This window comes from Triticum aestivum, chromosome 4B, assembly GCF_018294505.1.
Source record: "Triticum aestivum cultivar Chinese Spring chromosome 4B, IWGSC CS RefSeq v2.1, whole genome shotgun sequence".
Lineage (NCBI taxonomy): Eukaryota > Viridiplantae > Streptophyta > Magnoliopsida > Poales > Poaceae > Triticum > Triticum aestivum.
Window position 1 is genome coordinate 672,093,602 of NC_057804.1, and position 25,378 is coordinate 672,118,979.

Genomic DNA, 25,378 nt, shown 5'->3' on the forward strand with positions numbered 1-25,378 from the left:
TATCCACGATTAACGGATTTTCGGGTGCGTTTACGTGTCGGTCATCAACACTCATAGTTTTGGCTGATTCTAGCCCGTTTCATGGACTATTACTCACTGTTTGGTGGTCCTAGAGTGATTTCCACGATAAACGAACCCCGGGGTGCGTTTACGTCCCGGTCATCAATAATCCTCGGTTTGTCCAATTCTGGGCTCTTTCATGGACTATTACTCACTGTTTTCGGGTCCCAAAGCGATTTCCATGGTTGTCGAACCCCAAGTTGTGCTTACGTGTTGGTCGTCAAGACTCGCAGTTTGGGTCGATTCTGGCCCGTTTCTTCGACTATTACTTAGTTTTGGGGTCCCAAAGTGATTTCCATGATTGATGAACCTTGGCGTGCGTTTACATGTCGGTTGTCGGTGTCAAAACCGACAGATCTCGTGTAGGGGGTACCGACATGTGCGTCTTAGGCTGATGGTAACAGGAAGCAAGGGACACAATGTTTACCCAGGTTCGGGCCCTCTCGATGGAGGTAAAACCCTACTTCCTGCTTGATTAATATTGAAAATATGTGTAGTACAAGAGTAGATCTACCACGAGATCGTAGAGGCTAAACCCTAAGAGCTAGCCTATGATGGTATGATTGTAATTGTGATCGGCCTTCTAAGGACCATCCTCTCCGGTTTATATAGACACCGGAGAAGGCTAGGGTTTACATGGAGTCGGTTACAAGGAACGAATATAATATCCGGATCGCCAAGCTTGTCTTCCACGCAAAGGAGAGTCCCATCCGGACACGGGCCAAAGTCTTGAGTCTTGTATCTTCACGCTTCAATAGTCTAGACGATGTATACAGTCCGGCTGTCCGGATACCCTCTAATCCAGGACTCCCTCACCGGTCATCAACACTCACATTTTTGGCCGATTCTGGTCCATTTTCTGCACTATTACTAACCGTTTTGGGTCCCAGGGCAATTTCCACGATTGACGATCTAAGGGCTACGTTTACGTGTCCGTCATCAACATTCACAGGTTTGACCAATTCTGACCCGTTTCACGGACTACTACTCACTGTTTGGGGGCCCCTAAGCGATTTCCATAGTTGTTGAACCCCCAAGGGGCGTTTACGTGTCGGTCATCATCACTCATAGTTTTGGCCGGTTCTGGCCCGTTTTGTGGACTATTACTCACTGCTTTGGGGTCCCAGAGTGATTCCACGATTAACGAACCCCGGGGTGCGTTTACGTGTTGGTTATCAACACTCGCAGTTTTGTCGATTCTGACCCTTTTCATGGACAGTTACTCACCGTTTTAGAGTCCCAAAGTGAATTCCATGGTTGTTGAACCCCAAGGCGCGCTTAAGTGTCGGTCATCAACACTCATAGTTTTGGCCGAAGCGCAAGCAAAACTGATACGGTGTCCGGCCCCCCTCCCTGAGACCACACCGGATCCCGTGTTAATCAAAATGTTGGAGGTTGCACCTTCAGAGGAGGGCGAAGGGGGGCACAGGGAAACTACCACCTCTGCCAAGGAGGCTTTTAGTAAGGGGAGAATCGAGAGTCCCTCCCTCCAGGGGGAGAAGGGGACCGCTTCCGAAGACCCGGAGGCCAAGGCCTCAAAGCGGGGAAAGAAATCTGCACCGGAAGGTCCTGTGCCGGGAAGAGCCCCGGCTGCACAGTCTCCCCAATGGAATCAGCCCTCCAGCGAGCCATAAGTAAAAAAGGGGGAATTTTGTAATAGGGGACATCCCCACTTTATTTCTAAGGGTAACTGAAGTTTTCACCTTGTACTTCGGATCTCAGCCCTTCTCAGCAGAGCTCATCTTCGGGGGACCTTCATCCGGAGATGATGGAGAGCGAAACGCCTCCATCTGCCGCCCCGTCGGGCGGGGCGGACGACCCTGAGGTGTCGTCATGGAGGGTCTCCCCGAGTCCGGCGGGGTCGGGGAGTTCGGCACCCACTGGAGTACGGCCGGTGGAGCTGCAGGATTTGCTCGAGAGGGCGTCTATCTCAGAAGATCACCAAACATTAATGAGTATGGTGATTGAAAGGATCTTATCCGCCGAGAGCGGGTTGCATGAGGCCGTCGGAAGTTTGCTGACGGGGTTTGAGGTATGCAAAAAATTACATACCTTTTGACAGTTTTGCACATGGAGTGCGCCCTGTATAGATAGTAGCCCCTGAGACTTGGTATGCTGTCGAAAGCGACGGCGTGCCGAGGATCATAATCTCAGTTATAGAATGTCGCCCTTCCTATGCAGGTGGCGGAATGTTCGGTGGCCAACCGGACTGATGGAGTTGCCGAGCTTAAGCGGCAACTCGATGTTGCGGATGCGGACATCGCGCTGGTCAATAAACGACTTGACGAGTCACAAGGTGGGTGGTTTCTCCGCGGTCACCTAGTAAGGGAGCTGATGCCCGTTCCTTACAATTTGTATGATTGATGCAGATGGTGCCGCTGCTGTGGAAGACCTTTGAGCAGAGCTTGCTCGAGCCAAGGAGCAAGCTAGGAAAAGTGATGCGGCTGCCTCGAAGGCAGCGGAAGAGCTAAAAGCCGAAAAGGCTGCTCACTGCCGAAGCAGGGAGGAGATGGCCGGAATAGCCGTGAAATTAAAAGATGCTACCGACCTCTATGAGGTTCTTGAAAGAGAACGCCGAGCGGAGCAAGAGGATCTGAAGAAGGCCGCCGCCGAAGCCAAGGATGCCCCTTGTGTGATGCGGGCTGTGAAGGAGGAACTGCGTCAGGCCGGAGTCGTTGCGGCTGGAAAGCCCTTTCTGCTGCGTAGGAAGTTCAAGGATCTGAAGTATGCTCAGTTGGGCCAATTGTGTGGTGCGGAGGATCCTTATCTGGATTTGGCGGCGAGTGCGGCGGACACAGTCGTGCACTTCCGAAGCGAGAAGGATCACGAAATGGAAGAGCTTTTCTGGTCTCAATTCCATAGTCCGGAGCGTCCACTTCCGTTGACCGATCGGTTCGCTGAGTGGGCTGAGCTGAATAGATTGTCCGGACTTGCCATGACGGATGTGGTGGCTCATCTGTGGCCAAAAAGGCCCAAGCCGGAGAGTTATTTTGGCTTGTTGTAGCAATTCCTTGGGGCGGTGCCGCATATCGAGGCGATGAAGCGGTCGGCATGCATAGAGGGTGCACGGATGGCTCTCGCCCGTGTTAAGACATACTGGGCGGAGATGGATGCCACCAATGTTACATCCCGGGGTTCGGACAAAAGCCGATTACCCGCCAAACACTATTTTGAGGAAGCCCTGCAGGGCGCTCGTTTAATAGAGTCACAGTGCTCGAAAGATGTTATGTTCAAATGCCATGTATGATTTGTGAGATCATGTTTATAATGTAACGGCTTTTTATACTTGTGCGTTCAAGTATTGAACTATCTCCTGTGCGGCCGTATATGTATGTATAACCTGAAAGATGGCAGTCTTTGGCTTCAGCCCCCACGCACATGGTGCGGGGGTGTTTGCAAAAAAAAGCGCTTTTTCACACTTAATCCAACATCTTGGTCCTTTGAAGGAGGTGATAGCATAGCAAACTAGGCAACTATACTATAATGCTTTATCACTTTCACTTAGGCATAGGAGCTCGATGGTGGGGCTACTATATATCCCCTAGAGGCACCGCGCTCTCCGAACTCGGGGCACGTATGTGCCTGACCGGGAAGCGGTCCTTCGTCAAAGCGGAGGAATTCAAAACATTCCAGTAGTCGATCGAGTGGTTGACCAGTCTCTCGCTATATCATGACAGTTAGTTTTCAGCTTTCTCTACTGAGGTGCTCGCCCGGCCGAACCGGGGCACAATCGCAGTAGTTCTCCTGGTGCCGCGTTAGCCGATGGAGCGGAACGTAAGGCAGCAAAACACAGGAGCCGGGCCAACCCAACATTTGACCAAAGACATGATTCGGAGCTGATGCATATAAGGCCTAACTCGAGACGCCGAACACTCCATGAGGTATTCGGTCTTTATGATACCGGGCAGAACAATGCCCTAAGCCCCTAGTGTCTAGGTACGGGCGAGAACATCTGACGCGGCCGATGCCAAAACGCCAGCCTCCTCCTCGGTTATGGTAGGAAACCGGGGGATGTGTATCAACAAGAGACAGTAAGAAAGGTTTACGCAGGGTCTTAATCTGAAAAGAATCCTTGCAACGGGTCCCTGCTGCACGTCTGCGCCTGTGTCTCCGTTGTACTGTATCCTGGACGGGTGTAGCACGTGCTTCATCTGTAAAAGAGAAGAACTTAGTTTGGAAAAAATATCGTGCAAAAGGTGTATTTAAAATAAAGTATGATTTGGAAGATGAATAAAGTTGAGCTTTATTGGCTCTCATTGTTTATACGTGCAGCCCCTTGTAAAGAGGTATGCGGCTGGGAAGCCCCTTGTTTATTTATGCCGGACTCGCCTAACCATGTCCGAGGTCTGAATGACCTGTTTTTAGGGGCCTTGACCAGCAAGGTCGAATTAGTGTGTGGCTGTCAAGGCAGTCTCACGTTTTTCGTGGTCGAGGAACACTCGGAGTTATCCTTTAATGAGATTATGCCACGTGGACCGGGCATTTTAAGAGTAAGAGATGCGTAATGCGGTATTGCGTTAAAATGGGTGAAAGCTTCGCGTCCCAGTAGTGCTTGATGGCTACTTTTAAATGGGGCGATATGGAAAATGAGCTTTTCGCGACGGAGGTTGTCGGATGAACCGAACACGACCTCTAGTAGTACAAAGCCTATACAATTGGCATAAAGGCCATGCATCACTCCTTTGAAGGAAGTGCTGCTACGGCAAATTTTGGTAGGGTCTATCCCCATTCTGCGGATGGTGTCCTGGTATTGCAGGTTTATATCGCTGCCGCTATCCATTAGGACTTGTGTGAATTGTAGTCCGTCGATTATTGGATCCAGTACCAAAGCAGTCCCTCCTGCGTTTTGAATACTTCTGGAGTAATCCTGATGGTCGAAAGTAATTGGTTTAAACATCCAATTTCAGGGCTCTGCTGGGGTGGACCATACGGCGCGTGTTTTAGCAGGTGCCGTACTATTTTTCCTTGTTATCACATGAAGTGAGTTCACTGTTTTGACTTCTACTGGGAAAGTCTTCTGTTTTCCGGCGTGCTGCTTGTGGGGTTCGTCGTCGTCTTCGCTTGGTGTGTCGAGCCCCTTGTGTTCGGCGTTAAGTCGGCCGGACTGCTTGAAGACCCAACAATCTCTGTGGGTATGGTTTGCGGGCTTCCCGGGAGTAGTATGTATTTGACATATCCTATCCAAGATTTTGTTTAGGTTAGATAGCTCATCACTGTTGTCCTTAAGAGGCAGTGTTTTATTATTCGGCCGAGAGCCTTTGAATCCGGCGTTGACCGCCATGCTATTTGGGCCATTTTCCTTATTCCGGCGCTGATCTTTTCTGCGTCGTGACTTCCCATTTCCATCCCTGACCTCGGATGTACTCGGGTCGCTGGTGCTGCATCTTGCCAGCCAGCTATCTTCCCCCGCGCAAAAGCGGGTCATGCGGCTTGTTAACACGGCCATTGTCCTTGGTTTTTCCTGGCCGAGGTGTCTGGCGAGCCATTCGTTTGGGACGTTATGCTTCAAGGCTGCTAAGGCTTTGGCATCCGGACAGTCAACTATTTGGTTCTTTTTGGTGAGGAACCTATTCCAGAATTTGTGTGCTGACTCTCCGGGCTGTTGAGTTATGTGACTTAAATCGTCTGCATCCGGAGGGCGGACATAAGTCCCCTGAAAATTTACTCGAAACACATCCTCGAGCTCTTCCCAACTTCCAATGGTATTTTCTGGGAGGCTTTTGAGCCAATGCCGAGCTGGCCCTTTCAGCTTGAGGGTTAGGTATTTTATGGCATGGAGATCGTCTCCTCTGGCCATATGTATGTGTAGGATATAATCCTCAATCCAGACTCCGGGGTATGTTGTTCCGTCATATGCCTCTATGTTTACGGGTTTGAATCCCGCTGGAAATTCATGATCCAGTACCTCATCGGTGAAACATAGTGGGTGTGCGGCGCCCCTGTATTTAGGTGTGCCGTTGTCTTCAAACACTCGGCGGGTTGTGTTGCTCCCTGGAGTCTTCTTTTTTGGCCCATAGATGGACCTGACCGGGCCATCCTTTTTGCCAGGATCCTTATGTGGATCGTGTGCCGGCTTGTGTGCGGCGCCACTTGCCGCTCTTAGCCTGTCATCTGGTCGTCTATACGGCCAGGCGGCCTCTTTCTATTTTGATTGTGGGGGTTCTACGGCCTCCTCGTCAAATTCGGGCAACAGCTTGCGCTTCGGGTAGCTCTTTGCCTGGTGACTATCGCCGTATTTATCTGCGGTATTGAGTACTTTGCTCCATCTCATTCTGAGTGTGTCCTCCGCTGTTTTGAGCTTCTACTTTTGCTTCTTCAAACTTCTTGCGGTGGTGACGAGCCTTTTATGAAGGTTCTTATGCTCCGGTGATGTGTCCGGCGTGAGATCGTCTGGACTGTTGTTTTCGCCGGGGATGGGTTGCTTGTCCAATTCATCCTGTTCGGATGGTTGCTTGGTGGCATGTTCGTCGTCCACTGCTTCGCCCTGCTCTAAGGCTGGGTCAGTATGGGTGCAGTTGTTATCGAGGCGGGACTTCGGGCGGCGCTTGCGTCGCCATTTTGGTTGTTTGTCGGGGGAGTTGTCCTTCGCCACGTCCCGTTGTTCCTCGTTATCGCCTCCTTTTGGCGTATCCACCGTGTATACGTCGCGAGTTGGGGTGGCTTTCCAGCGCCCAGTAGGCGCTGGTTCTTGGTCGTCTCCGGCATCGTCGTCCATACCGTCGATGTCTTCGGAGCCGAAGTCTAGCATGTCGGTTAGATCGTCGACAGTGGCTACTAAGTGGGTGGTGGGTGGGCCTTTAATTTCTTCATCGTACGCATCCCAACCGTCCTGACCGCAGTCCGGCCAGGTCTCTCCTGATAACGAGAGATACTTTAGCAAACTCAGGATGTCGCCGAAAGGTGAGTGCTGAAAGATGTCTGCAGTGGTGAACTCCATGATCGGCGCCCAATCGGATTCGATTGGAGGGGGAGCGGGAGGTCCGTAGTCCGGCGAGGAGTCCGGCACCTCGGAGTCACGAGCTTCACAAGGGATAATGTCTGTATTCGGCTCCATCGCCGTAGAGGTTGCAGCCCCCGAGGTGGTGTCTAGCCGCCCGTCCTCGATCTGCGCAGCCGGTTCCGAATTGAAGGTCGGAGCGGACTCGTGTGCGGCCTCCGGGGCACTGTCCGGCTGCAGAGCTAAATCATGCCCATCGTGACAGTGCGGTGCGCTCGGCTGTGGCTCGAATCCATCGAAGATCAAGTCTCCGCGGATGTCGGCCGTGAAGTTCAAACTTCCAGACCTGACCTGACGGCCAGGGGCGTAGCTTTCGATCTGTTCCAGATGGCCAAGCGAATTGACCCGCAGTGCAAAGCCGCCGAATACAAAGATCTGTCCGGGGAGAAAAGTCTCACCCTGGACTGCGTCGTTGTTGATGGTCGAAGAAGCCATCGAGCCTATCAGTGACGACACAGAGGAACTCTCAATGAAAGCACCAATGTCGGTGTCAAAACCGGCGGATCTCGGGTAGGGGGTCCCGAACTGCGCGTCTAGGCGGATGGTAACAGGAGACAAGGGACACGATGTTTTACCCAGGTTCGGGCCCTCTTGATGGAGGTAAAACCCTATGTCCTGCTTGATTGATATTGATGATGTGGGTATTACAAGAGTAGATCTACCACGAGATCAAGGAGGCTAAACCCTAGAAGCTAGCCTATGGTATGATTGTTGTTCGTCCTATGGACTAAAGCCATCCCGTTTATATAGACACCGGAGAGGGCTAGGGTTACACAGAGTCGGTTATAATAGTAGGAGATCTACATATCCGTATCGCCAAGCTTGCCTTCCACGCCAAGGAAAGTCCCATCCGGACACGGGACGAAGTCTTCAATCTTGTATCTTCATAGTCTTGGAGTCCGGCCGATGATGATAGTTTGGCTTTCCGGACACCCCCTAGTCCAGGACTCCCTCACTCGCCGTTTGGGCCGATTCTGGCCCGTTTCTTGGACTATTAATTAGGTTTGGGGTCCCGCAGTGATTTCCACGATTGACGAACCCCGGGATGCGTTTATGTGTCGGTCATCAACACGCATAGTTTTCGCTGATTCTGGCCTGTTTCGTGGACTAATACTCACTACTTTGGGGTCCCAGAGTGATTCCACGATTAACAAACCCCGGGGTGCGTTTACGTGTCAGTTATCAACACTCGTGGTTTTTGTCGATTCTGACCCGTTTCGTGGACTATTACTCACCGTTTTAGAGTCCCAAAGCGAATTCCATGGTTGTTGAACCCCAAGGCGCGCTTACGTGTCGGTCATCAACAATCGCAGTTTTGGTCGATTCTGGTCCGTTTCTTGGACTATTACTCACTATTTTGGTGTCCCGGAGAGATTTCCACAATTAACAAACTCCGGGATGCGTTTACATGTCGGTCATCAACACTCATAGTTTTGGCCGATTCTAGCCCGTTTCGTGGACTATTACTCACTGTTTTGGGGTCCCAGAGTGATTTCCACGATTAACGAACCCCGGGGTGCGTTTACGTCCCAGTCATCAATAATCCTAGGTTTGTCCAATTCTGGGCTATTTCATGGACTATTACTCACCGTTTTGGGGTCCCAAAGCGATTTCCATGGTTGTCAAACCCCAAGTTGTGCTTACGTGTTGGTCGTCAAGACTCGTAGTTTGGGCCGATTCTGGCCCGTTTCTTTGACTATTACACACTACTTTGGGGTCCTGGAGTGATTTCCATCATTGACGCACCACGGCGAGCATTTCCGTGCCGGTCATCAACACTCACATTTTTGGGTGATTCTGGTCCTTTTCACGCACTATTACTCACCGTTTTGGGTCCCAGGGCGATTTCCACGATTGACGATCCAAGGGGTGTGTTTACGTGTCAATCGTCAACACTCACAGTTTTGACCTGACCCGTTTCGTGGGGCCCTGAAGCGCTTTCCATAGTTGTTCAACCCCAAGGTGCGCTTACGTGTCGGTCATCAACACTCACAGTTTTGGCTGATTCTGGCCTGTTTCATGGACTATTACTCACTATTTTGGGGTCCCAGAATAATTTCCACGATTGACGAACCCCGAGGTGCGTTTACGTGTCTATCATCAACACTTGAGGGTTTTGTCGATTCTAACCCGTTTCGTGGACTATTACTCACTGTTTTAGAGTCCCAAAGTGATTTCCTTGGTTGTTGAACCCTGAGGTGCGCTTTCGTGTTGGTCATCAACAACTACAGTTTTGGCCGATTCTGACACGTTTCTTGGACAATTACTCACTGTTTTGGGGTCTTGGAGTGATTTCCATGATTAATGAACCCCGGGTGCGTTTACGTGTCGGTCATCAACACTTATAGTTTTGGCCGATTCTGGCCCATTTCCTAGACTACTACTCACTGTTTTGGGGTCCCGGAGTGATTTCCACGATTGACGAACCCCGGGGTGAGTTTACATGTCAGTCATCAACACTCGCGGTTTTTGTCGATTCTGACCCGTTTCGTGGACTATTACTCACTGTTTTGGGGTCCTAAAGCAATTTCCATGGTTGTTGAAACCTAAGTTGCGCTTACGTGTCGGTCAGCAACACTCGCAATTTTGGCCGATTCTGGCCCGTTTCATGGAGTATTACTCCTTGATTTGGTCTCCCTGAGCGATTTCCATGATTTACAAACCCCGGGGTGCGTTTATCATTCGTTCATCAATAATCCTAGGTTTGTCCAATTATGGGCTCTTTCATGGACTATTACTCACCGTTTTGGGGTCCCAAAGCGATTTCCATGGTTGTTGAACTCCAAGGAGTGCTTACGTGTTGGTCGTCAACACTCGCCGTTTGGACCGATTCTGGCCCGTTTCTTGGACTATTACTCAGTTTTGGGGTCCCGCGGTGATTTCCACGATTGACGAACCCCGGGGTGCATTTACGTGCCGATCATCAACACTCACGATGTTGGCCAATTCTGGTCCATTTCATGCACTATTACTCAGTGTTTATGTGTCTGTCGTCAACACTTCCAGTTTTGGCCAATTCTGACCCGTTTCCTGGACTACCATTTTGGGGTCCCGAAGCAATTTCCATAGTTGTTGAACCCTAAGGTGCGCTTATGTGTCGATCGTCAACATTCACAGTTTTGGCCGATTCTGGCATGTTTCGTTGACTATTACTCACTGTTTTGGGGTCACAGAGTGATTTCCGTGATTAACGAACCCTGCTACCTAAAATATTTATCCATGTAATTTTCCTTATTGTGGCATCAATGTTCAGATCCGAAAGAACAAAAGTTTAATATTGACATAAAAACAGTAATACTTCAAGTATACTAACATGGTCAAAGAAAGCTATCCCTACAAAATCATATAGTCTTCCTATGCTCTATCTTCATCACACAAAATATTTAAATCATGCACAACCCCGATGACAAGCCAAGCAATTGTTTCATACTTTTGATGTTCTCAAACTCTTTCAATCTTCATGCAATACATGAACGTGAGCCATGGATATAGCACTAAGGTGGAATAAAATATTGTGGTTGTGGAGAAGACAAAAGGGAGAAGATAGTCTCACATCAACTAGGCGTATCAACGGGCTATGGAGATGCCTACCAATAGATATCAATGTGAGTGAGTAGGGATTGCCATGCAACAGATGCACTAGAGCTATAAGTGTATGAAAGCTCAAAAAGAAACTAAGTGGGTGTGCATCTAACTTGCTTGTTCATGAAGACCTGGGGCATTTTGAGAAAGCCCATCATTAGAATATACAAGCCAAGTCCTATAATGAAAATTCCCACTAGTATATGAAAGTGACAAAATAGGAGACCCTCTATCATGAAAATCAAGGTGCTACTTTGAAGCACAAGTGTGGAAAAAGGATAGTAACATTGCCCCTTCTCTCTTTTTCTCTCATTTTTTATTATTATTTTTATTTGGGCCTTCTCTTTTTTATGGCCTCTTTTTTTCGTCCGGAGTCTCATCCTGACTTGTGGGGGAATCATAGTCTCCATCATCCTTTCCTCACATGGGACAATGCTCTAATAATGAAGATCATCACACTTTTATTTACTTACAACTCAATGCTTAAAACAAAATATGACTCTATGTGAATGCCTCAGGCGGTGTACCGGGATGTGCAATGATTCAAGAGTGACATGTATGAAAGAATTATGAATAGTGGCTTTGCCACAAATACGATGTCAACTACATGATCATGCAAAGCAACATGACAATGATGGAGCGTGTCATCATAAATGGAACGGTGGAAAGTTGCATTGCAATATATCTCGGAATGGCTATGGAAATGCCATAATAGGTACGTATGGTGGCTGATTTGAGGAAGTTATATGGGGGGTGTATGGTACCTGTGAAAGTTGCACGATACTAGACAGGCTATCAATGGTGAAAGGGTGAGAGTGCGTATAATCCATGGACTCAACATTAGTCATAAAGAACACACATACTTATTGCAAAAAATTATTAGTTATCGAAACAAAGTACTACGCGCATGCTCCTAGGGGGGTAGATTGGTAGGAAAAGACCATCTCTCGTCCCCGACCACCACTCATATGGAAGACAATCAATAAATAAATCATGCTCCAACTTCATCACATAACGGTTCACGTTACGTGCATGCTATGGGAATCACAAACTTTAACACAAGTATCTCTCAAATTCACAACTGCTCCACTAGCATGACTCTAATATCACCATCTTTGTATCTCAAAGCAATCATAAAGAATCAAACTTCTCATAGTATTCAATGCACTTCATATGAAAGTTTTTACTATATCCCTCTTGGATGCCCATCATGTTAGGACTAAATTTATAACCAAAGCAAATTACCATGCTGTTCTAAAGTCTCTCAAAATAACATAAGTGAAGCATGATAGCTCAACAATTCTATAAAATAAAGCCACCGCCATGCTCTAAAAAGATATAAGTGCAGTACTAGAGCAATATTGCCCTAGCTCAAAAGATATAAGTGAATCACATAGAGTATTCTAATAAATCACGATTCATGTGTGTCTCTCCCAAAAGGTGTGTACAGCAAGGATGATTGTGGTAAACTAAAAGCAAAGACTCAAATCATACAAGATGCTCCAAGCAAAACACATATCATGTGGTGAATAAAAATATAGCCTCAAGTAAAGTTACCAATAGACAAAGACAAAAGAGGGGATGCCTTCCGGGGCATCCCCAAGCTTAGGATTTCGGTTGTCCTTGAATATTACCTTGGGGTGCCTTGGGCATCCCCAAGCTTATCCTCTTTCCGCTCCTTATTCAATAGGCCATCAAATCCTTACCCAAAACTTGAAAACTTCACAACACAAAACTCAACATAAAATCTCATGAGCTCCGTTAGTATAAGAAAATAAATCATCACTTTAAGGTACTATTGAAAACTCATTATTTATTTATATTGGTGTAATATCTACTGTATTCCAACTTTTCCATGGTTCATACCCCCGATACTACCCATAGATTCATCAAAATAAGCAAGCAACACATGAAAAACAGAATCTGTCAAAAACTTAATAGTCTGTAGTAATCTGTAACTCTCAAATACTTCTGTAACTCCAAACATTCAGCAAAATTAGAAAAACCTGAGAAATTTATGTACCAATCCAGAGAAAAAATAATCAGATCAAAATCACGTTTCTGTGAATTATCAAAACTAATTTACTGGGCGCAAAAGTTTCTGATTTTCAGCAGGATCAACACAACTATCACCGTAAGCTATCCTAAAGGTTTAACTTGGCACAAACACTAATTAAAACATAAAACCACATCTAACCAGAGGCTAGATGAATTATTTATTACTAAACAGGAACAAAAAGCAAAGAACAAAAATAAAATAGGGTTGCCTCCCAACAAGCGCTATTGTTTAACGCCCTTACCTAGGCATTGATAAGTTCGTTGATGCTCACACGAAAGACAAGAATTGAAGCACAAATATAGCATCATATAGCATGTGAGAAACACATCTAAGTCTAACATACTTCCTATGCATAGGCATCTTATAGGCAAACAAATTATCAAGGAAAGCAAAAACTAGCATATGCAAGGAAGAAGAAAGAAACAAAAGCAATCTCAACATAACGAGAGGTAAATTTGTAACATGAAAATTTCTACAACCATATTTTCCTCTCTCATAATAATTACATGTAGGATCATAAGAAAATTCAACAATATAGCTATCACATAACATATTCTCAACACGATCCACATGCAGGCGAAGTTGACACTCTTCCAAAATAGTGGGATCAACTTTAACTAAATTCATGACCTCTTCAAACCCACTTTTATAAAAAAATCATAAGGTTGAACATTCTCCAAATATGTGGGATCTAAAGTTGACACTCTTCCAAACCCACTTCCAATAATATTGCAAACACTATTATCAATCTCATATTCATCATGGGGATTAAATAAATTTTCAAGATCATAAGAAGCACTATCACCCAATCATGATCATTGCAACAAGTAGTAGACATAACAAAACTAGCATCCCCAAGCTTAGGGTTTTGCATATTGTTAGCAAAATTGACATCAATAGAATTTATAGTAAAATCATTGCAATCATGGTTTTTATTCAAGGAGCTATCAAGAATGGGTGCAATAGCAACAATCTCATGTTTAACATAAGGGACTATAGCAAATTCATCTCCATAAATATTGGCATCATGGCCACAAGAATAGCAAGCATCATGTTCATCAACGGATATTTCAATCAAATCTTCGGAATCATAATTATCTATAGATTCATGCATATCATTATTTTCTTCCAAAGCAACGGTCATTCTCTCAATAAATTCATTGACATAGACATTATGAGCATAGTTTTCATAGCAATATTTAAGAATGTCAAAATTTTCAGATTTGTAGAGTAATATCATACTTTTCAATCAAATAAGCAACTTCATAAGCACCCTTTTTATAAGAAGATAAGATCTCATTATCATTAATCTCACATAGGTAGGTAAGGTGTTTTTTAGGGTTCTTAGAGCAACAAGTAAAATCATAAATTTCACAAAGATTCCAAGCATAACACAGCAAACTGTTTATTTGATTCCATAAGAGTCTCCCTTTTTCAGACAGGTGACGCACAAAATGAGCATGCTCATCTAAAGATTTTCCCTCAACTAAACTAGTTGGGGTTTCAGCACGAGCACATATGGATTGAAGATGATCCAGGTACAAAACCTTGAGTGGATCCATAACAATAGATTTTTAGCAAGCAAAGATACAACCAAAATAGAAGGCACATGGAAACACAAGCAAACATAAGATTGAATGAAAGAAGGGCGAAGAAAAGGCAAATATTTTCAAAAATCATTTTAGAATTAGGGGAGAGGAAAACGAGAGGCGAATGGAGAATAATGTAATGCAAGAGAGAAGAGTTTATGATGGGTACTTGGTATGGCTTGACTTGACAAAGATCTCCCCGGCAACGGCGCGAGAAATTCTTCCTGCTACCTCTTGAGCTTGCGTTGGTTTTTCCCTTGAAGAGGAAAGGGTGATGTAGCAAAGTAGGGTAAGTATTTCCCCTAGATTAAGGACGAAGGTATCAATCCAGTAGGAGACAACGCACAAGTCACCAAATAATTGCACAAACAATCAACAACTTGCACCCAACGCAATAAAGGGGTTGTCAATCCCTTCATGGTTACTTGCAAAAGTGAGATCTGGTAGAGATAGATAAATGGTCAAGTAAATATTTTTGGTATTTTTGGTTTATAGATCCGAAAGTAAAAGATGGCAAAATAGTAGACCGGAAACTAGTATGATATAAAAGAGATTCGATATAATGGAAAAGAGATCCGGGGGCCATAGGTTTCACTACTGGCTTCTCTCAAGATAGCAAGCATTACGATGGGTGAACAAATTATTGCCAAGCAATTGATAGAAGAGCGCATAATTATGATGATATCTAAAGCAATGATCATGAACATAGGCATCATGTCCATGTCAAGTAGACCGATATGATTTTGCATCTACTACTATTACTCCACACATCGACCGCTATCCAGCATGCATCTTTAGTATTAAGTTCATAAAGAATGGAGTAACGCATTAAGTAAGATGACATGATGTAGAGGAATTAACTCAAGCAATATGATGAAAACCCCATCTTTTTATCCTCGATGGCAACAATACAATACGTGCCTTGCTGCCCCTACTGTCACTGGGAAAGGACACCGCAAGATTGGACCCAAAGCTAAGCACTTCTCCCATTGCAAGAAAAACCAATCTAGTAGGCCAAACTAAATAGATAATTAGAAGAGACTTGCAAAGATATCAAATCATGCATATAAGAATTCAGAGAAGAACCAAATAGATAATCGGATCATAAATCCACAATTTATCGATCTCGGCAAACACACCACAAAATAATATTACATCCAATAGATCTCCAAGAACATCAAGGAGAACATGGTATTAAGAATCAAAGAGAGAGAGAAGAAGCAATCAAGCTACTAGCTATGGACTCGTAGGTCTGCGGTAAACTACTCACGCTTCATCGGAGAGGTAATGGTGTTGATGTAGAAGCCCTCCTTGACTGAATCCCCCTTCGGCAGGACGCCAGAAAAGGTCCCTAGATGGGATCTCATGGGTACAAAAGGTTGCTGCGGTGGAAAAGTGGTTTCGTGGCTCCCATGGATGTTTTCAGGGTATAAGAGTATATATAGGCGAAGGAACTAGGTCAGGAGACCCACGAGGGGCCCACGAAGTAGGGGGCGCGCCCTGCCCCCCTGGGCACGCCCTCCACCCTCGTGGTCGCCTCGTTGCGTCTCCGACTTCATCTCCAAGTCTCGCGGTTTGCTTCTGGTACAATAAATATCATCGCGAAAGTTTCATTTCCTTTGCACTCTGTTTGGTATCCTTTTCTGCAAAACTCTAAAATAGGCAAAAAAAATAGAAACTGGCACTGGGCTCTCGGTTAATAGGTTAGTCCCAAAAATAATATAAAATAGCATACTAATGCATAAAACATTAAAAACAGATAATATAATAGCATGTAACAATCATAAATTATAGATACGTTGGAGACATATCAAACCCCAGGGTGCGTTTACATGTCGGTTATCAACACTCGCGTTTTTGTCGATTCTGACCCGTTTTGTGGACTATTACTCACCGTTTTGGGGTCCCAAAGCGATTTCCATGGCTGTTGAACCCCAATGTATGCTTACGTTTCGGTCATCAACAATCTCATTTTTGGCCTATTCTGGCCCGTTTCTTGGACTATTACTCAGTTCTGGGGGTCCCAGAGTGATTTCCACAATTGATGAACACCGGGTTGCGTTTATGTGTTGGTTATCAACACTCGCAGTTTTGGCCGATTCTGGCCTATTGGTCTACGTCCTCGTCACCTTCGCCATCAACATGGCCACCGAAGCCGGAAGACTTGCTGCCAAGAAGCTCCCCGCTGACAAGAAGGCCACTGAAGAGACCGATGCAAGGCTCCCTTTCGCCCGCCTAGTCTCTGCCTGACCGGACCGACTCACTACACTACCATCTCAATGCTACTACATTTTCTCACGTTTGCCCTGTTCGGAGCTGCCATCGTCACCAACAGCCTGTCTAGAGAGCTGAACTCGGTTGCCGATGAGGCCAACCCACCGCCGCCGATGAAGAAACAAAGAGCCCACGGCATGCTAGCTCTGCTGCTATTGATCGCCACCACTGCCATCATCATGGCGTCATCGATCTATGTACTAGAGGTACACATCTTCTGAAATCTGAAGCCCTTCAGCTCCTCTTTCTATTCACAACTTTATCCAAGGCTGCCCCCCCCCCATATGTGCATAGCTCTACCTCCGTTTGTTTGTGCAATCGCATAGTATCTCGCAAATTATAACACTTAGAAGAAAACAACAAGGAACCAAGATATCATACTACAATTGATAGTTAAATAAAACACACTAGGTGAATAAATATCGTCCGAATGAAAATTGTAAAACCCCCTTTCACATGTTTCAAACATAGTAGTCAAACAAACAACTTTGTAGTATCATGGGCAGCTTGATTACTTCTTCCAGGAAAAAAAGAACAAAAATGGCATGCTATTTTCTTTTGTCATAAATAAGTACAACTAAACGAAACATCCTTCCATGACCTAGATTGAGGTTTGGGATAAAACGTAGTTAGATAATTAGGACTAGATAAGACTTGTGTAAGTGTGATAGGATGTGCTATCATACCAATATTTTGAACAACAAGACCCTGACATGTTTGGGGGCTAATGATGGGGTAGCATATTTGGGGTAGTCCTACGATGACCCTCTGATTGCATGGATTCATTTGATATGTGTCATAAACCACCAGGACATTGACAACAAGACGCCCAAAAAGCAAACAGATCAAACAGGTCCTTAAACACCATTTCACTCGGACGACCTTCTTACTTTAGTTCACTCAGGTGACCCCATCGCATCATTAAACTCGGGTTGTTAATTCAGCTGTATCCACACAACAAGCACATGTAGTGGAACCATCCCAAAAGGCATCGCAAGGGACACGGTCATTATGTAAAGCATATATCGTAGTATATTTAAACTATGTTACTTCTTTTTTTTCTTGAATACGCAAATCTTGCGTATCATTCCGTTGATAGAAGAAGTTAAGAAAGAGTACAGAGGATGGTACAACATATGACACGAACGCAGTAGGCGTGAGCATTGCGCCCGGAGCAGAGAAACATGGGATGCTCAGCCCAACAAAAAGAGAAAAGCACGGCTAAACTCAACACCCTGGGACGCTGAGGGAGTCCTGGATAAGGGGGTATCCGGACAGCTGGACTATATACTTTGGCCGGACTGTTGGACTATGAAGATACAAGATAGAAGACTCCGTCCCATGTCCGGATGGGACGCTCCTTGGCGTGGAAGGCAAGCTTGGCGATTCGGATGTAGATCTCCTCCTCTATAAACTGACTCTGTGTAACCCTAGCCCCCTCCGGTGTCTATATAAACCGGAGGGTTTAGTCCGTAGGACACAACAACAATCATACCATAGGCTAGCTTCTAGGGTTTAGCCTCTCTGATCTCGTGGTAGATCAACTCTTGTAATACTCATATCATCAAGATCAATCAAGCAGGAAGTAGGGTATTACCTCCATCGAGAGGGCCCGGACCTGGGTAAACATTGTGTCCCCAGCCTCCTGTTACCATTAGCCTTAGACGCACAGTTCGGGACCCCCTACCCGAGATCCGCCGGTTTTGACACCGACATTGGTGCTTTCATTGAGAGTTCCTCTGTGTCGTCGCTGCAAGGCTAGATGGCTTCTCCAACCTTGAAAGCATGCTATCCTGGGTGAGACTTCTCTCCCCGGACAGATCTTCGTGTTCAGCGGCTTCGTACTGCGGGCCAACTCGCTCGGCCATCTGGAGCAGATTGATAGCTACACCCCTGGCCATCAGGTCAGGTTTGGAAACCTAAACTACACTGCCGACATCTGCGGAGACTTGATCTTCGACGGATTCGGGCCCGTGTCAGGAGCACCGAACAATCACGACGTGCATGACCTAGATCAGCAGTCGGACAGTATTCGAAACATCACACCTGCTATAGCTGCGGACTTCGTTCCAGAGCAGGTCATGCCTTCCAAGGACAGGTGGATGGACCCCGCCCCGGAGGCCGCACACTCCTCGGTGTTGGAGCCGAACATTGACTCCTCTCCTAAAGGGATCTGTGTCTCCGGACCCCCGGACTCATCTCCGGCCATGTGTTCTGGACCGCGCGCATCCGTGCCCATTGAATCCAACTGGGCTCCAGTCATGGAGTTCGCCGCCGCGGATATCTTTCAGCACTCACCCTTCGGAGACGTGCTGAATTCATTAAAGTCTCTCTCTCTGTCAGGAGACTCCTGGCCGAACTATGTCCGGCTCGAGTGGGAAGTTAGTGACGAAGAAATTCGTTACCCACCCACCACCCACTTCATAACCACGGTCGATGACTTAACCGACGTGCTTAATTTTGACTCCGAAGACATCGACGGTATAGACGACGATGCGGGAGAAGAACAGGAACCACCGAACACAGGGCGCTGGACTACCATCTCTTCATATAATATATATATGGTGGATACTCCCAAAGAAACCAATGGCGATGAGGCAATGGGAGATAAACCGTCGGGGAAGAAAGCAAAACATGGGCGTCATCGGCGCCGCTCCACGCCTCGCCACAACAGTACCGGCACTGGAGAAGAAAATCCAGATGGTGCCGAAGAGGAATATGATCCTGATCAACCCACCTTCAAGCAAGACGAACAGGAACACGGGCAGGCTAGCCCAGACGAACAGGCGATGGACGGATACTTGGAGGACGATAACTATATGCCTCCCCCCCCCCGAAGACGATGTGAGCCTCGGTGACGACGAATTTGGCATACCAGAGGATCACACAGAGCAGGAGCGCTTCAAGCGCAGGCTTATAGCCACTGCAAGAAGCCTGAAAAAGAAGCAGCAGCAGCTCCAAGCTGACCGAGATCTGCTCACAGACAAACAGACTAAGGCCCGGGCAGCCGAAGAATACGGACTCTAGCGCCGAACAAAATACTACCCAAACGCAGGCTGCTACCTCAATTCGAGGAGGTGGCACTAAAAATTAAACGCAGGCCTACACCCCGCTGACAGCACACTGTGACAAGGGGCTGCGCACAAGACCGGCATTATATACCAAACAGCAACACGGCAAGCACCCCTGACGCATCAGCGGACAAAAACAGAGTCTACAAACCTTGGTGCAACGAATATAAGCGTCCCAAGGCAAAAAATGGCGCCCAGGGAACGGCGATCAACACAGGAGCCCATAATCCTCAACCCGTTCAGCGGGAGAAGAGACTTCAACATCTTAATTCAGGCCCCTCCAGCTTGAACCGCATACTTGACCGCCCATGTCAAATTCGTGGCACCCCAGGAGCGGCTGCCAATCATACCAATAGGGAATGCTAGGTCTTTAAACAAATCGGCAGGCCGGCGCCGGAAGGAGCGTGAAGAAGCCCAGATTATCAAGTCTAGGGACCAATAACTCGAGGATCATACTCACCAAATAACTCATTCTAGAGTATCATAAATAGGCGTGACGGCCATCTAGGCCCCGCCACCTCGGAGCTGGTCCCCGGATAGCCAAAAATGTCATACCAACTTTCGGTCTAACGCCTCTAGGCAGTAGCTACTCAGCACCGCCAGGATACACTGCGACTCGACGCATTACCACCCAAGACCCATGTGATGAAATCACAAATGCGGTCAAGACCGAGCTTCGCCTCGGTGCCGAAGAATATTCGGCTACCTTATTCACTGAAGCAGCGAGTCACGGTTTTTTCAATCGAACTTAGATTCGACAGCCCAACTCCCGGGCACCGACAAAGGAGTCCGAACTACTTCATGATACCCCAACCTAACCATAGCTCATACAGATCCTTCAGCATAAGCCGGGCGGATCACATCCACGGCTCAGCCACTACTCACAAACGCCTTTTAAGCATTATTCGCAGGTTCTCCCTCGCACACAACTGGACCGGCGACTTGGAAGCAGCTCGGACGCACACAGGGGGGATCTCCACCCACCTGAATACAATCCAGATATTCCTCCGGACTCGCGCACAGCCAACCACCACCCGGCCCTAACAGGTTCTGCCGTCATGCCTCTCTTTTATAACATGCACCATACTCATACGCATAGACATGTTACTTAAATACAGCATGTAGAGTCATTTGACGCTTATCTGCTATTTCTCAAGGACATTTTGTCATAACGGCATCCGAACATCGTGTTATGCCTTTGAACGTCAGGGGCTTCCTTGCACCCGTACTACGACGACTAAAGTCCGAACACCTTCTTGGTCGTTCGGCACCCCGAACTTATAGCATTATATGCATCAGCTCTGAATCATGTCTTGGGTCATTGGTTGGGTTTGCCTGGCTCCCATGTTTTGGTACCTTACGTTCCGCAACATCGGCTAAGGTAGCGCTGGGAGAACTACTGCGATTGTGTCCCGGTTCTGCCGGACGAACACCTCAGTAGAGAAAGCCGAAAACCGACTGTCATGATAAGGCGAGAGTTGGTCAGCTGTTCGAGAGGTTGCCAAATCGTTAAGGATTATTTCCGCATAAATGCCATAAAAAATGTAGCGTGCGAAGAATCGATCCACCGATCAAGCGCTATTAGAGCCCCCATGCGGTCTTCCGAACACCAGGGGCTGCGCCTCCCATACTTGAATTCCTATGGCTAAGTGAGAGTAATAAAGCACAATAGTCCATTGCCTGGTTCGCTGTGCTAAACACCTCCTTCATGGACCCAAGAATGGGATAAAGAGTGTTCAGGTTTATCCCGAACACCCCCGTAGTTCCTATGTGGGGGCAGAAGCCGACAACTAGCCAACTCTCAAGACTAACATATCAAAATGGCCGCGCGGGAATAGAATTTACACATAGCATGCACCTACATATAAGTGACTCTGTTTTGCCTTACAAAGGATAGCACATCTGCTCAGGGAAAAATAATGTCTTTTGTACATTCCTCGTCCACGAGGCGGGCGCCTTTCAGGACACCATCATAATATAGTTCAGGCTTGCGGTGCTCCTTCCCTTCCGGCAGACCCTCAGTCATCAGCTTCTCAGCATCAAGCTTCCCCCAGTGCACTTTCGCACGGGCAAAGGCCATTCGTGCCCCTTCTATGCAAACCGACCGCTTGATGACGTCCAGCCGAGGGCAAGCCCTCACAATCTGCTTCACGAGCCCAAAGAAACTGCTCGATATGGGCTCAGCGGGCCACAGCCGGATAACCAAATCCTTCATGGCTAGTTCGGCCGCCTGATGCAGTTCGATCAGCTATTTGAGCTGGTCGACAAATGGCACTGGATAATTCGGCGCCAAATACTACTACCAGAAGAGCCTTTCCGCAGTTTCCTTCTTCTTGGCTCGGAAGAATTGGGCAGCATCAGATATGCTGCGTGGCAAATCCGCAAATGCCCCTGAAAAAATTAGGATTCAATGGGTCACCATGAATCTTCCCTGCGAAAGCATAAGGCGCTTTGAACAAAAATATAAAACCCCTACCGGCCGCAATCTTCCGCGCCTCCTGAATATCCTTCAGCGCAGCCTAGGCTTACTCCCGAACCTCATTCGCGATCTGCACAGCTTGGGCGAGTTTGGATTCTTTCAACAATAGACTCTGCTCCAAACTCTCGCTTCTCCCTACGGCCTCTTGAAGCTCTCACTACTAGGGAAAACATTATACACAGAATCTTACCAGCAACACGGTTTAAAAACAAACGCTACTACTAATTAGTAGTAGTGCGGGTTATAAACCCACGCTACTACTAAGTTGATAATAGTAGCGCGGGTTATAAACCCACGCTACTACTAAGTGGTCTCCAGCGCGCTCACCGGGACAAGCAGTAGTAGCAGCGTGGGTATAAACCCAGGCTACTACTAAGTTGATAGTAGTAGCGCGGTTTATAAACCCCATGCTACTACTATGTGATCTGACACGTAGCTCGCGGAGGCACCGTTCCAGCCAAGTTCCCCTCCACCTCAAATTCCCCTCCACCTCGCCTGACCACTCCGCCCGCTCTTCCTCTCCCCAAATCCCCGGCGCCGCCACCCGCCATCCCACCAAGCACCACCCATCCACCACCGCCACACGTCTGCTGCACAGCGAGGGCTGGTGGGCCGGCGTCGTCTCCGCCGTCGCCCCGGCGCCCGCGGTGGCCGGAGGGGATCTGCGATGCCGGCTGAGGTGGGTGTACCAGGTCGCGTTCCCCACGTCGCGGGAGACGCTCGAGTTCCAGGAGACGGACCTCCGGCTGCACCGCGAGTTCGTCGCCAGCCGTTGGGTCCCCGCTGCCAAGGCGGTGAGTCGGGCTCCTTTTCGTCTTTACCCTCATCCAGATGAAACCGCCATGGCCTTGCGCACCACCTGCTCTGCAGAATGCCTTACTCTGTTCAGCTCTTCTCCGTGCACAGCCTGCTCGCCAGAATGCCGAATACGCCGAATCTCGAGCTGCCATCAAGGATGTGTCGCTTGGAATTATCATTTTCAATACAAGTATTTGTTGAGGTTATTTATTTGTGCCAATAGTATATATGTTCTTAGTTTGGGCAGAGCTATCTACCTAGTTCGTTCGACCGGCCGTTTGTCAGTCTCATACTGAAATGGGCACTGCTCTCATGTGTTTCTTGAAAACTAGTGATTACCATCTGAAATGTTTCTGCTCGTAGCCTGCTCGATGGAATGGCCAGCTCGGCTTATGGCTAAAATCATTAATTTTGCTTTAGTATTTTGTTGGTTCTTGAGTTAACTTTTATGTTAACTGAATTTAAACAACGATTATATGTGCCCAAGAGCTGATTATATGTAGGAAAAATGTTTAAAAAGGCATTGTTTTTTCCTGATAGTGATAAAGAAGTAACAGTTTAGTTACTCCTGTTGTGCGCAGGACAATTCATCTCCTTTTTTCAGCGAGGGAGACCAGGTTGAAGTGAGTCAGTCTGGAACGAACTTCGGCGAATCCTGGAATCCAGCCACTGTTCTTAAAGTGATTGGTGCTACAAATTTCTTAGTAAAGTACATGCATAATGGGAAAGACGGGAAATCAGCTACTGAGATTCTGGATTCTCAGTATATTCGGCCAGCACGCGCCATCACCTGTGTTGACTCAAAGTACAGATTTTCTCCTTCTTCTCATGTTGAGGTCCTTCACGAAGATAGCTGGTGGCCTGGTGTTATGCTGAATGTCTTAGGTACTGGAACCGACAAGAAGTATGTAGTAATGTTGGATTGTCACAAGACGGATCGACATCGACCATATGGATATGCTGAGGGTTGAAATTACGCAGCTCGGGCCACTGTGTGACTGGGACGGTGAAAAATGGGTACCCTGCTTGAAGAAGGTACATCTGTATATTCTGTGTTTTGTCTACTGTCATTCTTTTCCTTGATGGAGCATAGAATGCTATTTAGTGCGGTCGTTGCATGTATTACATAGCGTTTTGAGGTGTGTATTCGTGCAAGGAGCTGGTGGGCCACAACAGCTACAGTTGGTTGCAACAATTACATCAAACTTAATTTTAGTGCTTTAGATTTCAAAGAAATTTATCGATATTACCATGCTTTGGCTCATCACTATATTCTTTGCAGCATGCTACTCATTTGTGTCACCTTCATTGGGCCTTGTTTTCATCAGGGCTAAAGACCCTTTGTAGTATCTGTTTGTTCTTTAATCCCTTGGGCCTAGTCAACCGCTAGACATTGTCCTGTTACGATAGGCATATGTTGTCTGTATATGCGAAACATATGTGCATCTCATACGACAAGCAGCTGCAAATGATTTAGGAATAAGCGAGTTTATACATAGTTAAATTATTATTCCTGTTTGTGGATGCATAGTTTCCGCATGTAGATTAACTCTCTTCCTATTTTTCCACAATATATCATCTTCATATTGTCTACCAAATGGTAGGAAAAAATTTATCCATAGGGCAATTTTACTGCCTGGTGGTTGTTATGAAGCCGTAGAAGTTTTAAGGAAACCCGCACGGGAGAAATGGTAGTCACTAGAAGGGAACGCGCGCCTTTGTCGCGTCGTTCTTCTTTCCAGGGTTGTGAGCTTTTTAGCTGTCCAGCATCACCCTATGGCAGATAATCATTTCTATTATGTGTTAATGCTTTCCTTTTAAACTACTTCAAAAAAAACAAAGAAATTGGATTCTTTTAGCCGTATTATCCTTTGAACATCTATATGAAATGATCTAAGTTTAAGTATATTTAGTTTTGAAGAAAACTAAAGGCAATTAATGTGAAAACTAGATATTTCCTATTACCTGGCAATATATAGTTCATCTAGGCTTGGTTGGCAATATATATTATCTAGACATTAATTTCATTTGTTTGTAGCTATTACATAGGCGATCTCTTGTTAATAGAAATGATTCACTTTTTGTTTTCGTATATTTATTCCCATAGCTACTGTATATCACAACATGCAAGGAAATATATGTCTGCTGAAATTTAATTTTATTTGTTCTTTGCTCTTTACAGAAATCTTGGATTCATAAATGGGAGAAGCACATAAGGGAGAAGAAGATAATTGCAAGGATGGAGAGGGAGCAAATCATTTGGAGGGATAGAATGCCACTGTTTGGTGTTTTTATGCATTTTTGTTTGCTTTCAACTGTGTTTGCACTAGTTGGGATAAGTGACTAGGCAATAAGTGTAGCTGGGATAAGTGACTAGGCAACTAGTTTACTATAAATCTTCGATTTGGAATGATGTATAATGCTGCTGGTTTATAACAAATCTGGGCTTGTCTTAGTTGTTAAAATTGT